Genomic DNA, 16,038 nt, shown 5'->3' with positions numbered 1-16,038 from the left:
AATTCACTATCGCAAAAACCACGGTGTTAATTTTAGCTGCTAAAAATTCTCCAAGGAAATTACAAAATTCTTATTGTGCCTTTTAATACACCCAAATGTGAAGAAAGATATTCTTAGATGACACAACAAAACACAACTTCAGTACCAGTGGAGTTACTTAATAATAACAATAATAGGATGAGTCGCCCCCTGTTGGCCATTAGGAATAATGCAGGCTAAAGATATTTCAGCTTTGACTTGAGTTTTTGGTTCATGACTGTAGCTGTATTTTCATGAGCATTCTAAGAGTTTCATCACTTCCTGTATGTTCCCTGAATGACATTAGCAACTGTATACAGCTTTTAGGGTAGACGGATCAAAAGAATAGAAAATTGATTAAAACAGTTGCATTTCCATTGTGAATGCAAAAGCATTTTAAAACTACTCAAACCTTCCTGACATGGAGCTTCAAGTTACAAATCCACAAATCTAAACTTGAGGAAGAAGAAGGGCATGTGTTTGAAATTATGATAATGTTGAAAACAAAAACAAGTGTATGGTCATAACAGCAGGAAGTGTAACAGATCAACTGCTTGGTGACATTTAGTTTGAGGAAAAGTGTGTTTAAACTATGGAAGGTTCTGTCTTTTATCCATACCGAATTCCCATCCTTCTTTTGACCTGGTGACATCAGTGTTGGCCAAACTATGAGCGCTCCAGCAGAGGGCTCATAGGATAAAAGATTTATAAATGCTCTATTGAACCATTTTGAAATTTTTGGACAAACGAGTGCTAGTTTTAAACGTAAGGGAATGCGGTGTAGAAGATCGAAAACGTAACTTTCAGGACCTGATGTGAAGTAGAACTCTTTTATTCACATTTAGACTCCTAAATAACATATTTCATGTGCACGGAGTGAAATTTAGGGAAGTTTGCTGAAAGTAGAGGGATTTTCACTATATTACAGCAGCAGAGCAGTCAGATGCATCATTTATCAGAGGATCAGTGGTTTTTTGATGGTGAACTACTGACAGGTACCAAAACATTTCAGGGTTCAGGGCCACCTGTGGCCCCGGGAGAAATAATAAAAGACTCAAGTTTCCGTGTTGAGCTGCAAACTTGTCAACTGTCAAAGCAAACTCAGTTTTGAAACAGGTTCAGGCCTCTTATGCAACCAGTGACACACTGTTCATCTTTAATGGAGGTCCTGCTGATGAGCTGTGATACAGAGAAGCGCTGCATGAGAACAAAGGCTTCTCTTCTCTACGAGGTTTGGTTTACATCAGAGGAGCCCGAGAGACTTTGAACAGCAAGACGTCGAGGAGACGGCGAATGAAGTCCACCTCCTTTACTCTGCAATTTATTTCAAGGGGAAAGTGTACGGGTATTTGGCGACAGACAAAAACCCATCAGAGCTTAGCTATCAGGTGGCTTCAGGACACACACACACACACGGCCATCTACTCGGGTTGCTGATAATAAGAGTCTGTTAGCGCTCCCTTTCCAAATCCAATCACGGCAAGATTTAAAGGCAGCAAAGCGTCTCTGGCGACTAAAACTATTTACATCACATTTTCCCCCGATTTCGCCGCCTGCTGCCTGCGTTCAGAGCGCTGCTGGTGTGTTTTCTACACGGCCGAGCAGTCACCTCCAGGCATCACAGCTCTGGTAGCAAACTGATTTTAAGACCAACATCTCACACTGAGCAAAATATTTTCTCCTGCTGAAGGAGAACAAATCCCACTTCTGGCAGCTTACTTGTTTTTAAAAGAGAGAGAGAGAGAGAGAGAGAGAGAGAGAGAGAGAGAGAGAGAGAGAGAGAGAGAGAGAGAGAGAATAAATGTTTTTTTTTCCTTTTTTCTTTTTAAAAAAGGGCAGCAAATGGAAAAAAAAATGCTCGAATGTAGTAAAACAACGTTGTGCTCAGAGAGACAGGGCTGTAGAAAAATAAAATATGAAGCAAACATTACAATGAATTATTAGCAACTTCAAATTTCATCTTATATACGTGTACAGTAGCTTTTACACCCTGAACTTTTTCCATTCTTGACTATTTCACAGCAGCAGTGGGAAATAAATAATATTCCTTCGTGAATATGGGGCCTGGTCGGCACAGCCCGAAAAAACGAGTCCCCAGGAGAGACTTAAGCGTCAACGTGAGTGTGGCTGGTTATTGTAGTCCTGGGTGTACCCAGCCTCTCACCTCTTGGCAGCTTCAGTTCAATAAGCCGATGGAGATTGGTTGATGGATAGCACCAAATAAGAACAGTTTATATTGTAAGGTACAGACTGTATACAGAGAAAACACTAACAACCAGACAACCCACTATAATTAAGCGCTTGGCGACAGTGGGAAGGAAAACCTCCCTTTTCAACAGGAAGAAACCTCTATCAAACCATTCTCTGAGTGACCAAAGGCTGACAAATTGGATTTGGTGACTACTTTTGGCATTTTTACCTTTTCAATGAATTGATTGATTAAACAGAAGACAATCCCCTGGCTTTTATTTTGAAAGCTCAGTTGCGTCGTCCCAGTCTTTGCCCACCTCATGTCGTCTTTTCAGGAGGCTGCTGTTGTGGCAGTCTTTGATATCATTCAGCTGCCTTTCCAGAGAGTCTCTTGTAGTTCAGTCTCCCCCTCTGCAGTTTTAAACAGAAGTATTTGTTCTGCTGCACTTGGCTTACTGAGGCTGCACAGCAGAATGAAGATCATCCCTGCCGACAGCTCACCAGCACAATAAAGTTGAAATAAGACAGGATGAGAGACTCATCGGCAGCTGATTATTGCTCTGTTGATTATTTGTCACAAGGTAGACCTACTTATATTTGCAGAGTGTTGTTATATAGTGTAACTGACTGTATTCAAAGGCCACACTGTATCTCAATGTGAATTGCTGAAGGAGACATTCCAACATCTGAAACTGGACTACAAATTTTATTAACTGCTTGTTAATGTGGTCTAAACTAGAAAAAGAAATCAGGGACTACTTCACAAAAGCACAAAAATAAGCCAGATCCACTGTTATACGCACTTTATTATTGGAAAACAGACTTTAGGACCAAAAACACTCTACTTTAACCTTGTTAAAGCTCTTTAACAGTCTCGAGCCAGTTGTTAAAGCCATTTTAAGACTTTTCCAGGGTCTACAAACAGCCCGATGAACTAAACACAAAGGAAAGCACTTTCAGTGGGAAAATAATTGTTTTCAGTTGCACAATGCTGGCAAATGGAGTGGAGGGGAAAGAAAAAACCCTGAAGAGGAACGCAGACACAGCAGATGAGCAGCAAAATGGTTTAATTCGAAATGATGACAGTGAGTGATTCAGGAGATCAAAATGATCCAGGAGATTAAAAATGCAGCCTGTAGCAATACGGGGGTGAAGAGAAGGAGATAGTAGGATAGGAGCGAGGGGGGAATATCTAGGAAAGTAGCTCCATTATCTTACTCAATCCCTGCTGAAGCTTTTGGAAATGTCTGAATATTTGAATGGGAGAAGAACACTCTTGTTCACATGTGCACATGCACACACACACGGATGTATAGCTCTAAGCGAAGATAATCTTGAGAGAATAATTTTATTCTTTCATTAAATCCTCGCAGATGCTTCCGAAGAATATCTGAATGAGAAGAAAACACACACACACGTATAATCATGAACACACACATGTGCAAAAACCCTGCAGGAGTTGGGTAGGAATCTGGGAGAAGTGCTTACAGACAGACGTGTGTGTTTGTAATCATCTTTTTCATGTCATTTTGCTTGATTTGTCTATGCGCTTTCATTACACGGGTCTGTGTGCACGTGCAAGAGTGTGCGAGCTGTACGTGTGCACCCCTGCTCTCTGTGTTTGCTGTGACATCGTAATTCATTAATTTTGACGGTGTGTGTGCGCGCGCAAAGTATCACTGTACTAAACAGTTAACATAAAAGGCACACTTTACCAAGAGTCACCGTGCAGTGTTTTCACATGAACATGTCTGCTGTTTAATGTCTGCATGTCATGTCATGTGATCACGTCTGCTGAAGCTGACTTCAGTATGTTTTGTCATGCAGCGTTTATGCCAGCAAAAACAAAGCCAAACCCAGCCAGATGGCGGGCGTCTCCTGTAAGTCTCCTTACGCCGTCCAATATACAAAGGTCATCCAATCTCTGAAGTCTAATGAGCTAATTAATGACCCGTCAGTCAAACATCAAAGGCGCCACGAAGGAGAGATGAGCGGTCCATATTTGGAAACCTTCCAAACTACATGACCATGGATAAACAGGCTGCGGATGATGTGCAAAAAATAGACTCGATGGACTCTGAATGGACCAAATATTGGATATTGTTGTATAAAACACAGCTCTGTCCTTTCATTCATCATTTACCAGCTCAGATTTTAACCTTGGAAACAGGCCACATTGAAAAAAAACCCTCTATTCTCCGAGGACAGATATATTTGCTTACGATGGACAAGAATGCAAGTAATGTTTAACAGCGTGTGCCCAGAACATTCTTAAACTCACTGCCCTTATCAGACATGTAGCTACTGAAATTGCTTTCATTATAATGCTCAGTTATAAGCTCACCTTGTAGCCTACAAAGAATATTTAATAAAAATCTAATTTTTAGATCCAGTAAGGTTATAAATATGAACAAACACTGAAATCTCACAAACAATCAGAAAAAATGTCACCCCAACGTTATCAGGACAGAAAAATGAGGATTATAAGTCATTATCATCGCCATAAATGTGGCCAACTTTAAGCATCTTTTTTCAAAGTGTTGGAGCTTTGCGAGACTGGAACCGTATCAAGTAGATATCAGTAGCACGTACAAACAAAGTGAAATGACAGTCTTGTGATTTATGCCACTGCCACTCATTTAAGTGGATTTTGCTGCTCCTTCAAAGAGGACCATTGCCTCTTACCAATATTGCCTCTTGCACTCTGTGTGCTAAGGTGCAAATACAGAAAGACACCTTGTCCTTGAGCAAATTTGCACCTTGACAAAATGTATTTGATGCCCTGAGATGAGAAGTGCAAGAGGTCCTTCTGGAGCTTTCTAGTGATCAGTGCTGGGGTTAATAAAACGTCTTCTGGCTTACTTTCAGATAAAGAGCCCGTCTATTAGCCTTGATGATAGTATAAGAGTGATTAAAACTCACAATGGACATTCGGTAGGTAACTAAATTGAGTTTGCAAGGTTTTTCTGCCTTCCACGCTGACAGCGAAATCAGTGAAACTTAAGTGAAACAATGTGTCCGTGTGTTTATTGTGAGAGAGAAAAAACGCTACTGTATATTTGGAGATAAAAGTGACATACCGCCTGATTAGTGTTTTGTATGCAGAGAGCCACGAGTATTACCGGGATTTAACATTTAGATTACTTGTCAGGAGGTGGAGATGATGGATGGAACAATGCTGTGCCTCATTTCGGTTGAATCAAATCTGGCAGAGTTGTGGATTGGAAATGTTTGAAAAGGTTCAACAGCATCATTGTTATAAATTTAGATTTATGTTTAGGGGATGGCAAAAACACTTTTTCATAGAATTTTTCTAATTTAACTTATGGCAAGTGATGGTGTTATGCCGACTTACTGCATTTTAAAAAAAATGAACATGTCCCTTATCCACAGAGCCCAAGGCTGTTTATTCTGCCCTTAAGGTTGTGCAGCTTCTACAGATTGAATCTGGGTATGTTTTTTCAGGCGGAAATTCAAAATAATAGCCGAGGGCTTAAGGGGTTAAGGTTGTTTAAAAGTTCCTGCTGCACTATGGATGGCAGTGCAATAGTGCAATATACATCATGATTCAATCCCATGAAGACTAAAGGCACAAATATTAGTTTGTTATTTTTTTATTCAAAAAATAAATAAAAGAGTATTTCGCTGTGAGCAGGAGAGGATTTTTCTTGTTTACAGTGATGACTCAGTGAAGCTCCGCAGAACTCCCTATGTGAAAGACATTAAACCTGAACCTGTTGCGACGGAGCCAGATTTCACTTTGGCAGTTGAAAATGAAGAGAATAATAGAGAAAGAGGCTGTGGAGAAGAGTGAGGTAAGCTGTTAAAGCCATCAGAGGCAGGGAGGGTCCCTGCTGTTGTCCATAAAAGCTTAAATGTAGCCGGCAGCTTAGAAAGTCTGCTTCAGTACTTCCTTGCACTCTCCTCCTCTTCGTCTCTTTACTTCTCACTTCTTCCTTCTCTGTCCCCAGCATTTCAAAGACCACGTATAATAAAAATGAGCTGCAGGTATCCCTGATTCAGCTACTTTTTGTATTCAAACGGGAATCAAAAGAACGGCAAGTCGATACTTGGTGGGTAACAACAAAGCTCTGCTGTGGACGGCGCACAAGTCGGCAATAAATATATTCATTGACATCCAAAAACTGACACCTCTGGGTGCACAGGCATGGGCGAGGGGCAGCGCTCAACATAAAACAAAAGAAAATAAGCAACTGCTAAAATACATTTATATGCTAACAGCAGTGCACAAGCTCCACTTCTGCACAACACTGGCCTATACTAGTACCTATATTAGTGTCAAACGACACATGAGGAATGATAATAACTAATAATGGGTTCTTAACCATCCTCTTTAGTTTCTCATTATAAAAAGTGTGACACTAATTGATCTCTATGGGTCAAATATGAGCCAGATAACAGTGGCTGGCTCAACCCGCCACAAACAGCAAACAACAGATAGTTCAGATGTTTCGTTTTATGGGAAGAAATAGAAACATCCTATGGCAAACTGGAAGGGGTAACATTTGTATTTCAACGTTCTCTGAAATCATTTGTGATAAATATTCTCTCTACTGTCCCCGAATGCAGTTTTCTTTGAGCGTGGAAGCATCTCTGTTCTTTCTGCTTCATTAACTTGATGGAAAAGTACTCAAAGATGCTTAAACGCTCAAAGAAAACTGCATTCGGGGACAGTAGAGAGAATATTTAATACACATTTACAGGCTCTCTATTTTGGCATATCTTTCCATGAATAACATTTGAAAAAATAAAAGTTACTATCCCTTTAACAACGACTCTGTTAACAGTGTGCCTGTTCCTGAAGCTGGCCATTTAGGCTCCTTAGAGCTGCTCTTGTAATTAGCCCACTCTGTTCTGTTGACTGACCTCAGGAGTGTTTTGGTTTACAGTAATGTTCCCTGTACTGTAATTTATTACAAACTCTGTATAAAAAGCATTGCTTTATGGTAATTCAACACAAAAAAAATCTACTATATAAATGTACATCCATGCACATTTATATCATATATACGTTAGTGTACAATAAAGTTTGTAATATTGTACGTGTGTAGAACCATCATCAATCAAAACCTCAGAATAAAACCAAATTCTCAGGTCAGTAGTTCCAGTAAATACATTAAATGCATTGAACTGAACTTTACTGCAATTTAACATGGAAATTTGTTACATTGTAAATATGTAGTTTTACTGCAAGGTAACTAGGATATTTGTCAAACTGTAACACGTTAAACTAATACTTTTCTGTAATTTAACATGGATTTCCTTTACACTGTAAATGCATAGGACAGCACTTTGTTGTAATTTAATAGAAAATCTGTTACATGATAAATATGTCGGCCAGCAATTTGCTACAACTTAAGAATATTTGTTACACCGTAAAAATACAGCACAGTACAGCACTATAAAACATGAAACTGGTTTTTCTCCCCATCTGTCAGGGAAATGTAACAGATCTCTTTGCTGGACACAATGTCACAGACCAGAAACTTTCCATAATGTATAACATGACATTAACACCATGAACACAAATCAAGTGTAGGACACTTTACAGCAGAGCAAAGTATCTCATGGATGACACAAAGCTACAACCAGATGTTCAACTAACAAAGGAGGAGCAGGAAAGGAACTTGAGGGGGTAAAGTCAAACGTGGAAAAGAATCAGTACAACAAACACTATTTTTCAGTTAATGTGTTGACGAAACAAATGGCTGAGCAACTTTTCTTCTTCTCTGGACTAATCCCAGAGAAACTTGGAGTGACTAAAAGAAAGAGTATAAAGCTTTCCACCATGCTGAGGAGACTAAAGCCACACTCTGCTGGCTTACACAGAAAAGAAAACACAAAAACCACACATGGGGATCCATTCATCCACACCCTCCAAACACACACACACATGCACACACACATGCAAACACACACACACACACACACACACACACACACACACACACACACACTGAACACGCTAAAACACTGGCAGCAAACCTGAAACTATTCAATCACACCACACACACATAAACACACCACAGCACCAGTTGGCAGCTGATAAAAGTCTGCTCCAAGTCATCAACTTTGCCTTCTGAGTCTCTTTAGCGTTCACTCTCCCCCGAGTCAACTTTTTTCTCCTGTTTTTCCATTCCTGTTCTTTTCTGCCCTTTCTTTTGCAGCTTTCATCTATCTTGGCGTTCTTCCATCAGTCTCAAGTTTTCCTTTCTCTCTCTGTCCGTTCTTGTAGTGTTCCTCCACATCAGTCTTTTCTCCCTCCCTTGTTTCCTTAGTTCCTTCCTCACATCCTCCCCAGTCTCTCTATATCATTAAGGCTTTGAATTAATGAGCTGATTAAGGGGAAATAATGAAAAAGACGGACACACACTGAGCGCTGGCAGAGGTGGAGTGATTCGTGTGTGTGTGTGTGTGTGTGTGTGTGTGTGTGTGTGTGTGTGTGTGTGTGTGTGTGTGTGTGTGTGTGTGTGTAAAAACAAAAAAAACCAAAAAAAACCCCCGAGCCCGGTCCAACTCGCACACCTCAAATTTCACGCAGAGCAACAATTCTGGGACTAAACCCAAATACAACAGTCGGTCAGACACACAAACACACAAACTGCCTGAATCACATCTAAAACTCCAGCAGAAGACGTGATGAAGTAAGTGATGAAGCGATGAAGATGATTAATAGCAGCGAGAAAAAGAGAAGAGTCGCTGAAAGCTTTTTCTGATTTCCACAAGTCACAGTTTTGTTGCACACACACACAAAATTGTGTTTCCAGCGACGCTCGGGGGACATTAATCATTGAGGTGTTTGATGTGGCATCAGGTAGGTCAGTATTGGAAGATTTTTTTGCCTTAATCTACTAACTCATCGTGTGTCTATTAAAGATGCCACTGATATGAACAGTGTTGCTCAATGGGTGAATAATTGGTCAGTTTTACTCAATAAAAACATAAAGAGATGCTTTTTTTCTCGCATGGATCCAGTAATGAGAAGTAGAATGTTTTTATATAATGATTTCCTTGATTGTGTATGGTCATTAGCGGCATCACTGGACTCATTCAGACACGAAGCAGACAAGTCTACGTGCTGTCAGTTCAATAGAGAGGAGTGCCCGTCTAAAAGGGGCTTGAGTCACTGCTGTAATGCTAGCCAAATAATTCCTGCTGCTGCTTCACACTGAAAGCATTCGACTGGCAAAACAAAGGCTGGCCTTTATATTCGGCTAATCGCAGGAAAGGCATTCATCTAAAATAAGCAAAACAAGACAATTAACCCCTTGAGGTCGAAACCACATTTTCAATTATCAGTTTGCCTGTGCTCGTTTGTTTGCATAAATCAACAAGAAGTTGATTTAACACAAGAAAATGTGTAAATACAATTGCAGATACTGAAGACCTTTAGTATGGGTTATATGATGATGGATTTATTGTCTTTGACTCATGGCTGGACAACAGAGCTTCTGAAGCTATTATAATTGTGTCTGAATGGTGCATTACATTTATCTAAACCTTTATTATATTTTGCTGTTGATGTCATGGTAAATTCAATTCAATATCTTTTATAAAGCGCTAAATCACAAAAACAGCTGCCTCAGGACGCTTTATATGGTAAGGCAACAATAGAACACAATAATAAAGAGCAAAGACCATCAATGAGCAAGAACTTGGTGACAACAGGAAGGAAAAACTCCTGTTTGCCAGGAAGAAACCTCCAGCAGACCTGAGCTCAGGGAGGGGCTGTGACCGGGTATGTCAGCTTTGATTTCAGAGCAGGTTAACTTTAAATGTCATAATGTGGCAAAAAAGCAAACAAAATGATGCACAACTCTTTCCACTGTGGAAAACCATCCACACCATGTGCACCCTCAAATCAGATCCCAGGTCAGTTATTAAAACCGAGCTCTGAATTCTGTTATCTAAACTGAAGCCAGTCTGGATGATAACTTTAGGATTAAAGTGCCACTCAGTACTTACAACACCGCCCCGTCTCCCTTCCCTCACCCCCAACTGGACACGGCAGACAGCGTCCCCTCCCTGAGCCTGGTTCTGCAGGAGGTTTCTTCTGTTTAAAAGGGAGTTTTTCCTCCCCACTGCCGCCCACGTGCTTGCTCATAGGGGCTCATCTGCTTGTTGGGGCTTTCTCTGTTTTCTTTATATTAGTGTAGCATCTTTACCTTACAGTATTAAGCACCTTGAGTCAACTGTTGTTGTGAAAAAAATAAACTGAACTGATCATATGAGAAAGAAATACTTCTTATTGACCACATTTAAGACGCAAAAGTAAAACCAACAAGTGTATATTTTGGTTCTCTTCTTCCTTGACAATATTGATATTTTCTAATGTCTCGAGGTTTGGCACCAGTATCCTAGACAGCAGACACATCCGAGTCTAATCTGGACTACTTTTGGCACTGAGGTCTCACTTGCAGCGCTGCCAAATTTTTCATGGGCCAAATGTCACAACACAGCTGACATCTGGCCCATACAAGGTGTGACTGAGACCCAGTGTGGCACATGAGGTCCAAATGTTCAGCGCTATCAGGGATGCTCTGAGATTTAAAAAAAAAAAAAAAAAACATTCACTGAAGCTCATGAAAATCCTTGTCAGAAACAATCAACTCTATTATTAGCAACTGTGTTCTTGTCAAAGAAAAAACAAAACAAAACCACACAAATATTTGAAGATCATTAGTTATTTAAGACTCAAGTCTCATGTTGCAGAGCTAGCTGACAGCTGACTGGCAAAATCATGTAATTATAACTTGATTCAAAGCTGAAATGAAAATGGCAACAACAAGATAAATATTTGATCCATTTAGGTTTTGTTTAAAGTTTTTGAAATGTTGACACATTTAGTTGGTTAAAATTCCTTCTTACTTACACACTTTTGTTAAATTGCCACTGCAGACTCATTTCAATTTAACTGCCTTACTTTTCCATTCATATGCACTTAGTATAAGAACCCGTCTTACGTGTGTGTAATCTCTGTTTCCAACAAACTTCCAGCCGAGGTGGATTTCATTTCATGATGCTTTATGGTTGCGACACGGGGCCTCTGTGACGCACCCCAAGGCCCTAGTGACCTCAGCTAAAACGGGGTCCTCGCCTCGACTTGCACCCCACTGTTCGAACCATCTGCTGGGTCTTTTCTGTGGCAGCCGGCCTCAGGAAACACACTGCAGCAGGGGGTTGATGGGAAAAGATGCTGTGAGTTTTACTGTTGCTCAAGAGTGTGTCTGTTTGGGTGCATTTGAAAAAAAAAAAAGTTTTAAAAGTTGAGACAGAGTCACTGAGCCAACACCTCGCAAAGTTTTAATGGCCTAAAATAAATGAAAGTTTAACCTTAACTCTCTGTAAACTCTTACTAACAAGACTTCCAAGTCTATGCTTATTGGTCAAACTTTTGTTTTTCCCTCAGGAAACTGAAGTTAGAACAGATTCAGCCAAATAGAAGAATTAGAAATTCAGTAGAAATGTTGAGAATCTTGTTGGGTGTAATAATCTGACATCATATGGCTATTTTATGAAAAAAAGGACATTAAGTTTTATTTATTTATTTTTTAAACCACACGCACCCATTCTTCTGATAGACAAAACTGAACTAAATATGCTTTAAACAGGTCTGAGCAGCTCCACTCGGCTAACCACATCAAGCAAAATGAGTAAATGCTCTGCAGCATTCAGGTAAACTATGAACGATAGCTGTAACTCGATCCTGCTGATATGTCACTGTCACATAACCCTCCTGGTTTGCCTCTGTTTACATTCATTCCCTGACTGGATGGTTTACAGTGCCCTGAATGCCTGCTGCACTCGGCAATGTCACTGTTTGCATTTCTACTTGTGCACTCATGTGTCTGCTGTGCTGTGCCATCATTTGCGATATTGAGCCGTTCACGCTGAGCCTAACAAATCCTGATAGCAGTTTCAGTGAAACGCAGGAAGGAGTTTCAGTCTGTACTCTTACTGCCCGAGCTATGAAATACAAGTGTTACTGCAACACTAGAAGACAGAACAACAATTTGAAACCATGAACGTTTGCAGTGTCTGATCTCAGGTAAAGCACAGTTACATACCTGATCAGGAGAGATTATTTTAAGTGAAAAAAGCCTTTTTCAAGTTTTCGTTTTTTTCCCCTGGTGGATTGTGACTCGTACGGAAACGTATTAATAGTGCACCAAGTTTTGTACTCATATCTGAGGTTGCAAATAACTGCAGTTTGAACAAAAGCAAAGGGTAAAATAAATAAACCTAAACAGTGCACGGCTGATCGGCTCACTGGGGTCACATCAGATAATAACTTGACCATGAGAAGCTGATATTTTTAAAAGTCAGCCAAACATGGTTCCTTGTATTTGCTTTTCTTCAAGATCTCAGAGAGTGACAAGGAACAAGCCGCTGTGGACGGCTGGGAAAATGGAGCTGTTTATGGGAACAAGAACTACTTTAAAAAACACAGTGGATAACACCGAGGGAATGAGAGACTGAGAACATGGAGGCAAGAGGAAAACGGTGATGGATGGAAGACAGAAGGGGAAGCGGAGGAGAGGCAGACACACACACACACACTCAGGCACGCTATAATATGAGTTGGCAGACTGCGAGCGAACAGAAGCAGATCATAGAAAGCAGTCATTCAGATCAGACGACCATTTAAATCAACCGGTCACACCGAGAGGTTTCATTTCAGTCCAGCATGGGTTTCTGAAGCCCACCCCAGCAACGTATCTGGACCGAGAGAGCTGATAAATGATTTCACTAATTGATATATTTAAACTCTTACATCAAACTATTTTAAAAACATTCAGTATTTTATCAGCATACGGTCCACTCATTCTCCGCAGGGTGCAAAAAGCCTCTGAAACAATCAGTTGAATCAGGTCCAGATGAGCCGCCATCAAGAGGACATAATTATATAAACAGAGAAAGGCTGTTAGTGTGCTGATGTAAAAATATGCTAAACACCTCACTCTTAAAATAGAGCGGCCTGTAGCTGCTGCACATGCAGCCGAACCCCATCGACACGACCAACACGGCTGACTCTCGGACAAAAAGCAGCGCTGTTAAACGCGACCGCCTTGCTACCGAATCTGACGGCAGAAATTTTAAATCTCCACAAAGCCATCCTTTAAAGTTTCCAAAGATGTCAAACATAATAAGCTTTCAGAATATTTAAAGCCCCGTGTTAAATGATCTCCCCCTCAGTGGAGACATCTCAAAGTAAACAGCTTCTCTGGGAAGCCATCGAAGCTGTGCTGGCTTATCCTCTGGGGACAATAGTCAGCTTTTTGGCGCGCTAGCAAGATGCTATGCAAAGGAGTTGCATGTTAGTAATTGTTTCTCTCAAATATGATTACTCGTGTAAACGGAAACTGAAAAGTCCCATCTCTTACCTACAGATTCTGCACTTTTATTTGCAGATATCTCGCTTAGCACTTTAGGCATAGTCTGATAAATTTTAGGTGATGCCAGGTTCTCTTATACCGTGTGAGATATTGGCTGTACTCACAGCTTCAAAAGGCTTTTACCTTTCAGGGCCAATGAAGCCACATTTTCCTCTTTTCAAAAATCTAGTCAGGACTTTCCATTTAATAGGAAACAAAAACAGCAAAAATGCACGAATACACTACAAAAGATCCAACAAAAGCAATCTCTGTTCCAGAATGAGCCGTTTATTCACATTTAACTCTGGGCAGCTCTACAAGTAAATCTAAAAACAAAAAACAAAAAAACAAAACGGGTAAGACAGCCATCATCGAGCCAAAATGCAAAACCCTAAGTACACAAACTTGTTGTCGCCATCATCTTGTTAGCACCTTCTGTTTGGAACTGGCCACAGTGTAAATAACACTGAACTGAACTGGGGGAAAACTAATGTTCTTGGGGCCTCTGGGGTCCAATTTGAAACTGGAGAGGAGCGGTCGAGAACTATGCTGGATGCCACCCAGAATGAAAAGTAGAGCTGAGATTGGTTCATGTCGGGACATGTGGCTGAGGTCCGCTCCGATCAACCCAAAAAACCTCTAACAAGCTTGTCCGGTTGACATCTAAACAAATCCTCATCCTTCATGCCCGAGACCCAGAGAGGAGGAATCAGAGTTTTAGAGCTGGAAATGAGGAGACTTTCAGAAAGTGGAAAACTTTTGTTGAGTCAGATTGTTCAAAAGGTTAAAGATTAAAGATTGAGCTCATGAGGGCGCTCATAAGGAAAGTCTTTCACCTAAAACTCACCATGTTCTTGAGGCCCTAACCTCTCAGAATTTAGTGGAGAATTAGAATACTAATGTTCTGATGTTTTTCACTTTTCAGATCCTGGACGGCTGGGAAACTCAGAAAATAGATGGAGAAAGCAGATTATAGAAAGCAGTCCCATAACCAGAGCCAGAGAAAGGTGTGTGTAGAGTGTCAGTAATTGGCTGATATATGAGAAGAGTGCTTGTTTGAGGGGCAGCGGGGTCTCAGCAGGAATTCATTTCTTAAAAACATCCCGAAGCCTTCAATTAACCCCGTTAGCCCCCTCCCACCAACGCCACAAACACATGAGCAGCTGAATCTGCCAAAATAAACAGCCAATGGCATTCCTGAAAACCCCCAGCAGAGGAAGAGGGGTGAAGGGGAGCTTGAGAAATGAGCAGAAATAGGAATGGATGGGAATGAATAAAAGAGCAGGAGTAGTTTCTAAAAACTGGCAACACAATAAATGGAAAGGGCTTTCAAAATAAAAGGCAGCAGCAGTTGTAACTCTTACTTATTCAGTGTTCAGGCCTGTTGATCCCTGGTGACATCAATCACCTCAGTCTCCTGAAAGAAGCACAAAAAACATGACTCGAGTTATATATAAAAAACCTGTTTGGGTAAAGAGCAGAGGCCATTAGTCATCTGATATCTCACAGCACAGCTTGGATTTGCTGAAAACTGAAGGAATGAATGGCTGGCCTGAGGGTTGCACTAGGATTACAGGTCAAATCCAGGTGACATATTTGTTCCTGATTAAACCTGAGGACTGCAGGGACTGCATCGTGTTTCTTTTGTCGATTCTATCTGAGGAGCTTAAGGCGAACGATCCAGACTTTTCCTTACAAATCCTCCCCATTATTTTTTTTTCTTTTAGTACTTTGTCTATATTTACCCTGATCATCTCCCTCGTGTGGAGTTATTAATGACTCTATGCTGGCATCATAGTTTGTAGCTATCTGACTAACCATGCAACATGGGCTGGTGTGAATATTTCAGAAACTCCTGATCTGCTCAGATTCTCCCACACGGCCATCTCTTGTTTTTGCAGAGAATGGCCCAAAAAAGAGAAAATATCCAGTGAGCGGCAGTTCACGGGGTTAAAATGTCTTCTCGATGTCAGAGTTTAGAGGAGAACGCCCTTTGGCTGCTTTAAGCAGATACAAAGGCGACAGTGACTCAAATAGCCACTCATTACAACCAAAAGAGAACGCAGAAGAGCATCTCTGATTGCACAACACATCGTACCTTGAAGCAGAAGACCACACCGGGTGTCACTCAAGTCATCCAAGGACAGGAAAACCAACCCATCGTTCACACCGGCTCACCAAAATAAGACAGAAGACTGGAAAACATTGCCTGGTCTGATAAGTTTCAATAGCCGAGGCACAATTTGGTATGAATACCATGAAAACATTGCTCCATCCTGCCTTGTATCAACGGTTCAGGCTAAGCTCAAATCTCAAATCATCTCAAACTGGTTTCTTGAGCATGATAACTAGTCCATGTGTTCTGGACTCTGTCCCTAGTCTTAACGTTATCAATTAAAAGTGTTATAAACACTTAAATCTCTGATTATGAGTT

At 40.7% G+C, this 16,038-nt stretch overlaps 1 protein-coding gene across 3 annotated transcripts in view; it reads right to left on the bottom strand.

Moving 5' to 3' along the window:
- The window catches only part of plxnb2a.1 (plexin b2a, tandem duplicate 1), a 234,582-nt gene that overhangs the window by 126,471 nt on the left and 92,073 nt on the right, over nt 1-16,038 (bottom strand). For 2 of the 3 annotated variants that reach the window (XM_004566399.6, XM_076875810.1), the window contains exon 3: nt 14,969-15,021. The exons of the other annotated variant lie outside the window; for it this stretch is intronic. The gene's annotated coding sequence lies outside the window, so the exon portion shown is untranslated. The remainder of the gene's footprint in view (nt 1-14,968; nt 15,022-16,038) is intronic. 3 annotated transcript variants of the gene reach the window in all.

Source organism: Maylandia zebra, linkage group LG17, assembly GCF_041146795.1.
Source record: "Maylandia zebra isolate NMK-2024a linkage group LG17, Mzebra_GT3a, whole genome shotgun sequence".
NCBI classification, from domain to species: Eukaryota; Metazoa; Chordata; class Actinopteri; order Cichliformes; family Cichlidae; genus Maylandia; species Maylandia zebra.
The sequence above is the reverse complement of the archived record's forward strand: the minus strand, read 5'-3'. Positions and strand labels throughout refer to the sequence as shown.